This window comes from Solanum verrucosum, unplaced genomic scaffold (assembly GCF_900185275.1).
Source record: "Solanum verrucosum unplaced genomic scaffold, falcon-dt-bn FXZP01000170.1, whole genome shotgun sequence".
NCBI classification, from domain to species: Eukaryota; Viridiplantae; Streptophyta; class Magnoliopsida; order Solanales; family Solanaceae; genus Solanum; species Solanum verrucosum.
Window position 1 is genome coordinate 977,140 of NW_026020395.1, and position 13,395 is coordinate 990,534.

Below are 13,395 nucleotides of genomic sequence, written 5' to 3' on the forward strand. Positions count from 1 at the left end.
TTCTTAGTTTGTGCAACATTGTTTATCTATTATCTTTGCACAAATATGGATACTTACTTTTACCCACCAAGGTATAGATGAATGAAAAAACAAAAATAAATAGAATATGCCTAGTATTAATCTCCCACAAAGGTAAGGCTAATGTTAGCGTATAATCCACTCCTCAAATCCCACTTGTGGAGGTCTGGTCCAATTGATTTGCACAATCAAGTATTTCTGTCTGATATTTAATTAAACAAAAAATATTCCTTCTATAATAATGAAATTCACTTTTTTTTTTGATAATTAGTATACTTTCTACAAAAATTGGAGTTATAATCATATTTGATAAATACTTACGTAGCATAATTTATGAAATATAAACTTCTTGTATAGACACTCTTTTGTTGCATTTTGATGGTCAAATTTTTATTATTCATAGACATTAGAGTGAGTTTTGATATCTAAAAAGCAATAAAGGTAAAGGTAATGTATATACAAAAATTCTGTATACTCATTATTTTAATATACAAAACATATATATTATCCGTTAGGAAAAATCTTTTTGACCAGAATGATATTTTATCTATGTTATTTTACCTTTTAAAATATTTTTACCCTTTTAATTTTAATACCTTTTAACTAAAAAATAGAAAAAAGATCAGTATCTAAAAAATATATTATAGTTTTTTTTTAAATTTTCTGGTCAAATTCTAATCAAATTTTTTGACCATTTAACACTTCTTTCATTCGTTATTATTTTGATGGAGAATATATCGCATGAATCGGCCAACTATTGGGCCTCATGGCATTAATCTCGAAGAAAATCATTTCTGGCCCTGGCCCCAAAAAAAGTTGAAATCGCCGGGATTTGTTCGATCACAATTCACACAGCCAATTGAATAGCGCGCCTTCTGTGTCTGCAATGAAAGTAGCGAAAGAGATCCAGTTAAGGTGTTTACAGTGGTGGAGTATTGATGGATAAGTGATGCTATTGTTCCGGAGTAGTAGTTCTTCTTAATCAGCAGAAACGGAATCCTCCATGGTAATTCTATTTTGATCTCATTAGTTTAATGTTATGGATGAATTTATGAAACAATTTGGATTCGTTATTGATGTGATTACTACTAGAAGAACTAAGGAAGCAATTAAAAGAAGCTAAAATGGGAATTTTATTATTGCTGATATGCTCCTGCTGGAAATTCCTTTAACTATCTCTAAGCTAGTTAACCATAGATTTTGGGAGTAGTTTTTAAAATTCATTTTCAGATATATGTTTGGTCACGAAATTTGATTAGATTTTGGAAAATTTGATGTTCAAAGACTAGTATTTGGGACTTCTACAGACAAACTTCAAATTTTTTCGGAGTAGAATGCATGTCCAAGCACAATTTCAAAAACTCAATTTTTGAAGTTTCAAGTTTTAATTTAATAATTTATGGCCAAACGGGAGCTTTAGAAATTAGCCGACTAATTCTTTTTCGAAGTGTAGATAAACTTTTTAGGTATCATGAAATGTTGTAGGAGAAAGGTCACTTTAGGGGACTCTACTGTGCAGCTTTATTGTAATGGAGAACACTCGAGTAAAACATTGGTGAAATTCCTTTAGCAGTACTTCCCCTTGATTCTTCCCTATCATCACCAGAATGACACTTGGTTTGGTCACGTGTCTAATGAACGGGGAATAGAGGTCAACCCGATCCATGAATTCAACCCAAGATGATGTTAACCATTTTTTTTTATGACAAGGGAAACCCGCAGCCGCTATCCTTTGGGTGCGCACAGGGTAAAACCCCCACTCCTATGCAATAGCTCGCAAACCACATAGGAGAGGTAACCCGCACTAGGCAAGCCCGGTGCGATGAGCTCGACCCAGAAGGCACACCCCTTGGTTTCGCTGTCAAGGGGTTTCGAACTTGAGACCTCCAACATGGAAGTCCCAAGCCCAAACCACTGGGCCACCCTGAAGGGGTAAGATGATGTTAACCTTTAGCATTGTGAAGTTGAAAATGAGATCCACTTGACATATTCCTTATAAGTTTGATTGTAGCTGATGGCATAAAGTCCTGTGATTTGCATAAGTAGTGTCGGCCTATTGTCTGGATATCAGGTTGTGGGAATTCTAAAGCTTTACCTCATGTCCCAAGTTTATTGAAGTGGTTGGATTCTGAAATAGCATATTGTTTCTATTCACACACACACACTCATTCTCTCTCTCTATGTGTCTTCGCCGCTGGTTCTATGATCATCTGCCATAGTACATCTTAGCGGATTTAAATTTTGATGGTCAGACGGAAATTTGACGTCATAGACTTCATTCAACGACGTTTCCTCTTGATCTTCACCCTGCTCCTCTTTAACTGACTTGCCATCATCCTTCCCAACATTCTCTTCTATATCCGCCTTCATTTCCACAAATAATGTCGAGGTGTTTGGGCATGTATCAATGTCCCGGAAAGTACTTTTAGCCTCTGTTTACATATTAGATTGTATGTGAGGTAACAGAGAGTTGAAAGGTTTGTCGATGGAAGACTAGATGGCTTGGGATGGCTGTGGGGTTCTGTGTTAGGTGCTTGGTTTCAGGCTATTTATTGGAAAGAAGCTAGATTATGGAGTAGAATTGTGCTTATCGGATTGATGGATTTCATACTACTTGGCTACTTCATACACATTTGTAAGAGTTGTAGGATGCTTATAGCAATGATACATTCCTCATGCAACTTGGCTACTTAATGCACATCCATAAAAGTTCTAGGAATAATATCCTAGGAATTAATCTCTAATGAAATATGAATTTCACTTATGTAAATGAAGGGTTTTACGATCCCTCTGGAATTATGGTTTCCTGCCATTGCAATTGAAAGATAATTTCAATTGTACAAACCTCTGATTCAAAATGTTATGGTTTGCACAACTAACCAGCTATTAGAAGAAGGAAAATAAATCTAGAAGGAATGAAAAGTTATTAGAAATAAGGAAGAAGTTTAGAGGAGCAAAAAAAGAGCTAAAATGGGGTTCAGATATGGATTTCAATGCTTTCCATTGAGATGTCCCTGCTGGATATTCCTCTTACTGACTCTAACAAACTAACAAAAATGCAAACTGACTCTCCCCTTAAACATTTTTCAGCTTAGCATCCATCGCATCACAACAGTGACCAAGCTATTGAGTTAGGGGCATATATAGATTGATAGCATAACATATGACAATATTAAACCTTTTCAATAGTAGAGAGGCAATTATGACCCTTTCTCTAAAATATAAACAGAAGACTTCTCCTTTCTCCAAGAAGAAACAAAATGACAGACCATAGACAAAACTCAGAGCCTGAGCAGAAAAAATATCATTCTTGCTTTTTCCCAAAAGAGAACTGAAAGGAAATAGAGGAAATAAAAGATACGGGCAGTCAAACTTATTTGCCGAACGTTTTTATTTTTTGTTTTTTAAAAAAGAAGATAGAGTAACCATGAAGACCACTGTTTCTTGTGCTTCGTCCAACCCTGATAGTTGATGATCTTCTCATGTCATTTATTCTCTGTTGTTGTGTTTTTTGGTTGTAGTCTCAAGAGTACATCTCTTTTACTCTTGCAGGATATTTCTTTTTCTCTTGGATTCTAAATTCTTGTTTTATTCCTTACTTGAAGTGTGCACTTATTGATCGCTTGTGTGCCGCACCTTGCCTGAAGTGTGGTAGGCGCCATTCTGTTCTTTGCATTGCCTCAGGACCTGAATATTGCCTTTGTTTTCATTAGAGGCATGAAATGCTCAAAGTGTAATGTTCTTAAATTTGATTTGTCCTAGCTCCTATATTTAACAAACTATATGTTGTATTTTGTTTGACAGATATAATAGGTGTTATACATCAAATTATATGCACATCATTGCTTATTTTTTCACAAATAGTTTAGATATACATGAAAACAGGTCTAGTAGTACAACTTATATCTATAGTTGTACAACTAGGACTTATTTTCATAGCTGCTTCGCTTCGGGTTGGCAGTATGGTGGGGTGTTATATTGAATATGTTTCATACATTCTCAAAAAGTATTTCTTTTTTATTCATTTCGACATGCTCCACTGGTGCTTTAAAGTTTTTGGATTTGTTTCTGCTGTGGGTTCTTCTATTTTCTGATGAAAAAGTGATACTAGAACATTTGTGATGTCGGAGATGATATGTTTGGCTTATATCATATAATATAGCCATCAAGGTTAACCCACCTTGTACCAAAGGGGGTTAATCTAATCAGTTTTGTGGAAAAGAATTACTCTATACAAAGATATAATACATAATTATAGAAAGCTAACCACTTAACACAGATGGATTCCAGTATGCTTGTAAAGGGGTTAATCTGTTGCTTATATCATGCATTCAATTCCTTTGAACTTTTTTTTTCTTTTTTCAATTTATGTTTCCAGCCAGACCCCTTTCACTCTCCCTCTCACACCCCTTCTCTCTGTTTTTTGATGCATCCAAAGATTTAAATAAAAAGAGTAAGAAAGAAAAACGCAGATGACCTGATTCTGCATTCTGTTTATTTCAGCAGTCTCCTTGCTTCTGGCATCAGCCATGCAGTGATCTTTGTTTTCTTTCTCAGAGTAAGTAACCGTAGTAGTTCTTTGGTCACTATTTTTGCTATAATAAGCCAAATTTTAAATTTCTTTCACGCCAAATTGGTTGGGTAATGAACTAGTGATCTGCTTTTATGAATTTAGATAATTTTTCCCTAATTAGCTAGCTTTTGAGGTTGAGTTAGACCCAAGTGTCGTATGTTTACATGGTATAAGAGCTAGGTCGTTCCATGTTTGGGGCCCAATGTTATATTGTCCACTCTCCAGTTGGAAGAGTTGGCCCAGGGCATTGGGCTTGGGTGGGAAGATGTGGTTGGAGTTTGTATGATAGCCTGCTTATATGGACTTGGACAATCCTCCTCATGCGCTGGCGTTTGGGTTGTGAGTAAGGCCCAAATACCATATGTTTACCGGGATTGTTTCGTAGGCTAATATTGAAAATCTCATTCTAACAATTTTATATTTGATGTTTTACCATCTCATCTAACAATTTTAAGTTTGTGAATTTAAAACCTCTGTAAGTAGCATGCTTCCCGCCAAATTTTAATGATGTGGTTCTCTCAAATGTTTTAATATACAATCTTGGAGTAACAACAACAATAACATACCAAATGTAATCGCACAAGTGGAGGCTGGGGTGCGTAGAGTGTATGCAAACGTTACCCCTACCTTGTGGAGGTAGAGAGGCTATTTCCGAAAGACCCTCGGCGCTAGAACAACAAATCAAAGTAGTTATGGAAAAGGAAATACAACATTAAAGATACACAATCTTGGAGTGGCTGAATAGTTATTGTGTCTCTTTCTATTTCTGATTATTGAGTTTTGTGATGTTGCTTATTGCTGTCTTTGTAGCTTTCTTCTAGTGAGGAATAAAAATGGTCTATTGATGTTATCCAAGTCACAAACTGCACGTGTTAGGTGTTAGGTCTAGTGGATATCTCATTACAGGATAATAAAAGAATGGTGAAAGTTTTGATTTGTTTGCTTTATCTTTTAAGGAAGGTGCTAGACTTCTAAGAATTCAGAAAGACTCCTCATTGTGTTGGGCATCAGAATGATAGTTGAATCGAGGAGTTCAACAGAAATTCTGCATTTGCATTAGCCTAAGGTTTATAAATATTTGATTTGTTAAATTGCTTGTGTTTAGTAATTTAATTAGCAGAATCTTGAAAATTCTTACCAACGTTTTCGTCGTTAGTTCTAGATAGTTTTAAAGAAGAAAGTTGGAAAGTAAGTTTTGGGGGACTAGGTACTATTGTGCAGATTAATACAATTTCATCAAGACATTCATGAAGATAAATACGATAGTAATAAGAAAAGGGAGAAGGCACAAGTAACCCCTAGACTATGACCGAAATTCCAGAGACACACCTTAACTAAACTAAGATTCTATTACCCCCTAACTCATTTTATATATAGTATTGTACACCTTTTGGCTTATGTGACACACCCCGTGACTCCACGCAGTTGAGGCGCGTGGGATATATTTGGATGCCACGTAAGCCAAAAAGGTGTACAAAATTACAAAAAAATGAGTTCAGGGGGTAATAGGACCTTAGTTTAGTTAAGGTGTGTCTCTGGGATTTGGATCATAGTCTAGGGAGGTACTTCTACCTTTTCCCATAAGAAAATAAAAATTATGTTGTTTGGAAATTGAGAATCTCCATTCGAGTTGAGTCAAAGCAGTTGCCTTGGTTTTAGTCTATCATAAGCAAAAAGACATCAAAACCATGCCTTTTGAGCCTAAAATAATTTTATTTAGGTGGAAACAAATATGACAGTCATTTTGTCTTCAAGTTATTAAGAGTATACACTAAGTAGTCTTAACAAACTATAAAGAAGCATCCAGCAATTATGAGGTCTCTTATCTGAAATCCTATCTATATTGTTTATTATATCTTATGGGTCATGGTTTGTGATATTCTTTTTCCATTTTTGGCTTCATTTATCAAATGAAACAGGCATATCTCTGGTTTGTTAGATGCCACGTCCAAGCTTTTATTTCCCTATTTAACATTATCTTCTAAATGTGGGCTATCCAGATTTACACATGTGCAATGCACATGTCATCTCATATAAAACATAGACAGCACCAAAGACTTAGTTTTGCTTCCTTGCAACATATTATATCTGTTATTTAAGCTGTGTAAGGTAGGTGGTTCAAACAGATCATTTTTCCCCTTCCTATAATTGAATTTTTGTTCAGGATTTTGAGTGTTGGCAGTCATGTGGGTGAGGCATGCAATGATGTCAAGCATTATTGCAAAGAGGGTATCCCCAAAAGTTGATGTTATGTGGGTTGGACCAGTAACAAGATGACACAAATCAATAGCCTCTTTACTGAAAAGGACACTCAAAAGTTTTTTCTTCAAGATTTGTATCAAAATCTATGTCACCATTGGTTCCTTTGGGGACCCTTTCTCATTGGTGTTGACATGTTATTGAAAATTGGTCCCTTGACTTAATCTTCTGCAGCTTTTTGAGGAGATATTGGTTTGTTTGTTCAATTGTTTTCAGCTGAATATGCCTTTAATAAACTCCTTTTTTTTCCCCACAAAATCCAAGTTGTGCTATCTTTTACTTTTAGCATTTTGATGTTCTTGGAACTTTGTTAGTAAAAAGTGGAAATGGCTTCTTGTGGGCCATATTAGAATCTGTATTATGTGGGTGTTAGAGAATTATGATACAGAGAGCAATCTGATAGTATCTTCATGAAAAGGTGCTTTTTTATCTGATTACTAGTTTTGCTCTATAACTCTCTCCTTGATTTTTCCATGTGTTGTACTAGGTATCCCCAACAGGCAAACTTAGTTTTAACATTGTTTGTTTCCTTTAATTGACTAGAAGACTTGGTCCTTTTGGAACTTGAGAAGCCAATATGATGTCAGTAGTGATTTATCTAGCTTAATGAAGTCAGTTACTAGTATTATTCATAAGAAACCCTGGGAAAGTTCTGGAACTTCTAGAAGCGTCGCGAAGTTTCCGAGTCAAAGGATATGTGCAAAATCAGGAATTTCTTGTTGGAAGTATGACACAAGCACATGTTTGAAGATTCTAGGTTTTTGTATAGATTGCAGTTGTTTCAAACTTTGTGAGCTGTAAAAAAACTGGATATGTGAGCTGTAAAAACTGGAGAAAAAGAAAAACTTGCTTTTGGTGACTTCAGTTCAGTAGCAAATGCAGGATTTGTGCATTGCAAGAATCTGTTGGCTGGGAATTTACAGACAAAATCCCTGAAATTTGGCTATGATGATGCACTTTTAGACAATTCTAGAATTGAAGAAGCAATGATGATGCTTGCTTTTGCATACTTTAAGATATTAGAATAAAATAAAATAACATGAGCATTTCTATTTTTGGTATAGAAGCAATGAGAGATGATGAAATAGACACCAAAACTTAGCATGTTAAGGGGAAATGAGAACCTTTTTAGCTACCAACTTTTTTTTTATTGAAAAATAATTGAGTCAACTTGCGAAGGAGAGCTTAGAAGCAACTGTAAAGTCGTCTTCATGTAATCGAGGTCACAAGTTTGAGCTGTAAAATCAGGTATTAATACTTGCATCAGGGTATAGGCTCCTAACTCTATGTATCACGTCCTTCGGTGTGCGATTGTGCTGTCCTTGATTGCACTTTAATGAACTCAGATTATTTTGTGCATTAAGCTACCCTTTATTGAGTCCAACTTGTCACTAGCACAAGTATCAAATAATTCTGCTCACTTAAACTTAAGCAAATGAAAAGGAATCACCTAGTATATTAATAATGTTCTCACTTAACTTTCAGTGTGGCTCGAACCTTTAACTTATCGATTGATAACATCGATTGATAACGAAGATGTTTGACCGCTCAAGCCAGCCTCACTTGTAACAATTCATTTTGCGTGTGGACCTCCCTCGTCATATCCACACACTAAGGCTTCTACCAGACCATAGGTTACACTACCAATAAAATGATAGTGACTATATACATATTTCATTCAGTTTTAGCCTTTTAGGATTCATTAATCATGTTGTACTCCTATCAAATTGTCTTAATCCAATGAATTTGTTTTGATTAAACCTTAGAATGTCGACATGTGTACTACTTCTAAAAATGTGCATTTTATTAATTTGTTAGTGGACAATGGGCACAAGCATAGACTGAATAAATTTTATTATCTGCGTAATAACAAGGTGGAAATCTAGTTATAAAGCAAAAATAAATAAAAATGCTACCCCTTTTTATTTAAAATGTTAGATAATGCCACAGCCCCAGAGAACCAATTTAAATACCAGTAAGTATTAAGAAGAAAAACTAATTCAACTTAATCAGCTATGTACTACTGTACTAGTATATTATAGGGGTGACAAATGATTGGATTGAATCGGATTTGGATGGATCAAATATGAATTGAGCAAAAATGGTTTGGATTACAATCCACCCAAATAGAATATGGGCAAATATGGATTTGGTCAAATATGATTCGGATAAAATGGTTCTAACCCATTTAAAAAAATCTGTTTTTCAAAAAAAAAAAATTACCCCCTCCCCCGGGCACCCCTAGCCCCCGAGGTCCCCCCCCACCTTCCACCAACCTACCCCTAATTTTCTTTTGTTTTCCAAAAATAAAAAATAAAAATTTGCCCCCTCCCCCGGACACTCCCCACCTTCCATCAACCGACCCCTAAATTTTTTTGTTTTCCAAAAACAAAAAAAATCAGTTTTTTTTTTTAAAAAAAAAAAATTTACCCCCTCCCCTCCCCCCCCCCCCCCCACACCTTCCACCAATCTACCCCTAATTTTTTTTGTTTTTCAAAAATAAAAAAAAATTATGTTTTTTCAAAAAAAAATAAAAAAATTTACCCCCTCCACCTTCCACCAACCGACCCCTAAATTTTTTGTTTTCCAAAAACAAAAAAAAATTACCCCCTCTCCCGCCTCCCCCCCCCCCCCCACACACCTTCCACCAACCTACTCCTAATTTTTTTTTGTTTTCCAAAAACAAAAAAAAATTCTATTTTTTCAAAAAAAATAAATATTTGCCCCCATTCGGGGGAACCCCCACCTTCCACCAACTGGCCCCTAAATATTTTTGTTTTCCAAAAACAAAAAAGAATTTTACCCCTCCCCCACACCCCACCTTCCACCAACCGATCCCTAAATTTTTGTTTTCCAAAAACAATTTTTTTTTTTAATTTCATTTCACTTATATGGGCTGGATATGGATTCTCATGTTAATCCATTTTGTCCATATTTGTATGAGCTTAAATAGGTTGAAGATCATATTAACCCATTTAAGAAGGTATAAAAAGAAAGAAAATATGAGTGATCCATTTAATATATGGGCAAAATGGTTTCATTTCACTTATATGGGCTGAAATTGCCACCCCTAGTATATTAATTGTCTAATGTGATGGTAAACCTAAACATTGGTGGAAATTGGAATTAGCATTTGTGAATAGGAAGGTATTATTATACTTATTATATTCATATCATCATTAAAGTTAGTCCGGATAAAATTAAGGATGAATATAATCCTATATTAGTCCGGTCAAAAGGATGAAAAGTAAGCATATTATGATCGATAGAAGCGGATTTGAGATTTAAACTTGGTCAATTTGATATTTCAATTTTTTTGCGCAGAAACCTTACTGTACAATATTAGAGGTCTTTGATTCATATCTAATACTTTCGACGTTTCAAAATACTTGTCATTCTTCACTTCTCGAAAGTCAACTTAATTGATCTTTGGATTGGAGCTTATAAATTTGACTAAAAATTAATTTAATATTTTAAAACTAAACTTTAGGTATCTGACAACTACATGAATAATATTATAAGATGTGATTCTTTCCATATTAATATGATGTAAAAATATATCTTAAAACCTTTGTCAAAGTTTACATAGTTAGTCTTCCGGGGAAAAAAATGTGGCATGTAATTTGGGATGGAGGGAGTATAATTTGTGAAATTTAGACGGATTTTTATAAATATATTTATGTTCTACATCAAAAAAATTAGATTCGGATGAACTCGTAACCAAAGAGTTACATCCACGACTGAGACTAGGAGAGTACGTAGGAGTAGGACTATATTATAGTAATAATTATACATCTTACATCATTAGAAAGTTAACTCCCCATCAACTAACCATGCACTTTACAAAAAATATATATATCTTTAAATTGCTTAATATAATCCTAATCCTACGTACTCTATTTTAAGCATATGAAAAAGTTAATACTTAATAGTATATGCTACAAATTATAGTAAGTAATCGTTAGATATCTTATGTCGAAACATTATGATATGTATATGAAAAACTATATTACTATATATACATATATATTAAATTTTGAAAAACTGTAACGAAATTTTCGACTTTGCCATTCTGATTGGTATATATGAACGTTCTTGTCTACTTTATATCGTGCAGCTCTCATATTAGACATTCACATGATATATATATATATATATATATATTAGTTGAGCTAAGACCAAAAACTTTTGTTAATTTGTTTATATGTGAAAAACACATCATGATATCCGTCATGCTCCATTTAGTATAGTACTTTTAGAAGCCAAAGCTAATGACATTTTTGTTATATTATAAAGAGTCTCTCCACATATTTTAATGCCAAAATTGAAGGGAAGTTAATTAGAGCAACGATAAAATTGTCTTTGTCTAACTTATAAGTCATGAATTCAAGTTGTGAAAGCAGTAATTGATTCTTGCATTAGAGTAGGCTATCTACATCACACTATATGAAACACGACGTACCTTTCTCTTGACTTTACTAACATGAGATGTTTTGTGCATACCTGCGGGATGTCCCTTTTTTATTTTATAATAGCAAAATTATATATAGCACATCATATGTATGTAATGTTGTATATCCAGTGGGTAAATAATAGGTGTGTATTGACCAATCATGAGCTTAATACTCCAGACATTTTGGGCATCTACTATGGATCAATAGACACCTGCCTTCCTCTTTGGCCACAAAACTCTGCTTATTATTTTTAGGACCCACCTAATAATTCATGCTGTTTCTTTCTCCATCTTCTTTATCTTACCCCTTTTTTAATTTGTTGCGTTTTTTGGCCCAGGGGGTGGGGGTGGGGGGTTTGGTGAAAATTTTATATATACTCAATGTCAACACCATGAGCAGATTTAATATTCGAATTATGAGTTCATCTAAGTTCAATAACTTAATTTGACTTAGATCGTTGATTTGAAAATTTTCTAAAAATAAAATGTCTCACAGAATTTATTTGAATTTAGTATCTTTCTTTATTAGAATGTTAATTTGAAAATTCACTAAATAGAATTATAAATTAATAGATCTTCAAACCTAGTAAAATAAATGAATTTTGTGATAGCATTTTAAACTCTAATTCATAAATTCAAACTATGAAATTGGCTCTAATTTACACTAATTTATGTTATTGGATTGAAGTGAAATATATGACACGTATTGATTAGAATGATGTAAATATTAAGTTTGACCAAGTTTTTTCTTCTTCAAGAGGGGGGTGATTAATTAAAATCCTTGGTTAGAATTAATGATCCAACATAATGACAAGGCCAAATACTTAATTAATACTATGTTGAACTTGAATTATTATTTCTTCAACAATGGAAACACTATTGTTATTAACATTTATTTCCCAAAGTGGTCCAATATAATAAATTTAATCAAGTTTTAAAATTAAATTAAAGAGGGCGTGAGTGTGAATCTGAAAGCAACATTAGTTGATATATCATTATAGACTAATTAGTAATTACTCATAATGGGAGGCAAACCTAAACACTTAACTTATTGGAATGCCTATTTATAAGGTACTAATTATAAGTAATAACAATGCAATATTATAAACAAATAAATTAATCCCTTGTCGAAGGTGACAATATTATTGAGAGTGCAAAATGATGTCTTCTTTTTATTATAAAATAAATAATTTTGTCTTTTTGTCTCCTATGTAGAAGAATAATCTTTCTCTAGTTTAATAACCCAATGAGAATTTCTTAAATCAAATCCCAACAAACAATTGAAACTATATCATCATTTTCCACTAAAACATTTTTAATTTTTTTTTAGAAAGAGTAATTTTGAGCATGCATTTTAGAATAATGATATTATATTTATAAAGGTTCAATTTTTGTGTACGTATACAAGTTTAATTATCATTATATCAACATTTATATAAATGTAACCTAACTATGTAATAAAAGTGTGAAAAAAATTAGTGCTATTATATTTATAAAGGTTCAATTTTTGTGTACGTATACAAGTTTAATTATCATTATATCAACATTTATGTTAATGTAACCTAACTATTTAATAAGAATGTGAAAAAAAATTAGTGCATGGTGGATATAGTCCTCGCAAAATGAATTATTAAAATTTCATGTTTCACAAAATGAAAAGGAGCCACAGGATAAATCAACGGCTCTCAGTCTCCCAACTGATTCTACCATAGAGACCAACGATAGACAATATATAACTCCCTTCCACCCCACCCCACCCCCACACCCCCCTCAAACATAGCTTATAACTTTCATCGTACTTTGCTTTTTTAAGAGACAAATTTGAAAATTACAAAATTTTCGTTTTTTTTTATAATAACAGTACTACTCAAATTAAGACTAAACATCGATCATACAATACAAAGATCTTCACGTCTTGCACAAGTACGTTGAGATCTTTGTGGGACAGTAAAGAATGTGTTAATTAGTCTTTTCTTCTTCTTAAATTTCCTATCGTATGACTTGTCATATTTTTGATTAAAATGGTCTTTCAAAAATCTTCCGAACAAATTCTTAAAAGTTAAGTTCATATCTACTTCGGAAAAAGGTTTAA

At 33.4% G+C, this 13,395-nt stretch overlaps 1 long non-coding RNA gene across 1 annotated transcript; it reads left to right on the forward strand.

Annotated features, from left to right (window-relative positions):
* Window positions 1–829: 829 nt before the first annotated feature.
* LOC125839340 (uncharacterized) lies at window positions 830–3,855 on the forward strand. The gene is made up of 2 exons (XR_007443673.1): window positions 830–1,024; window positions 3,571–3,855. It is a non-coding gene; the product is annotated as an uncharacterized LOC125839340 (long non-coding RNA).
* Window positions 3,856–13,395: the final 9,540 nt, after the last annotated feature.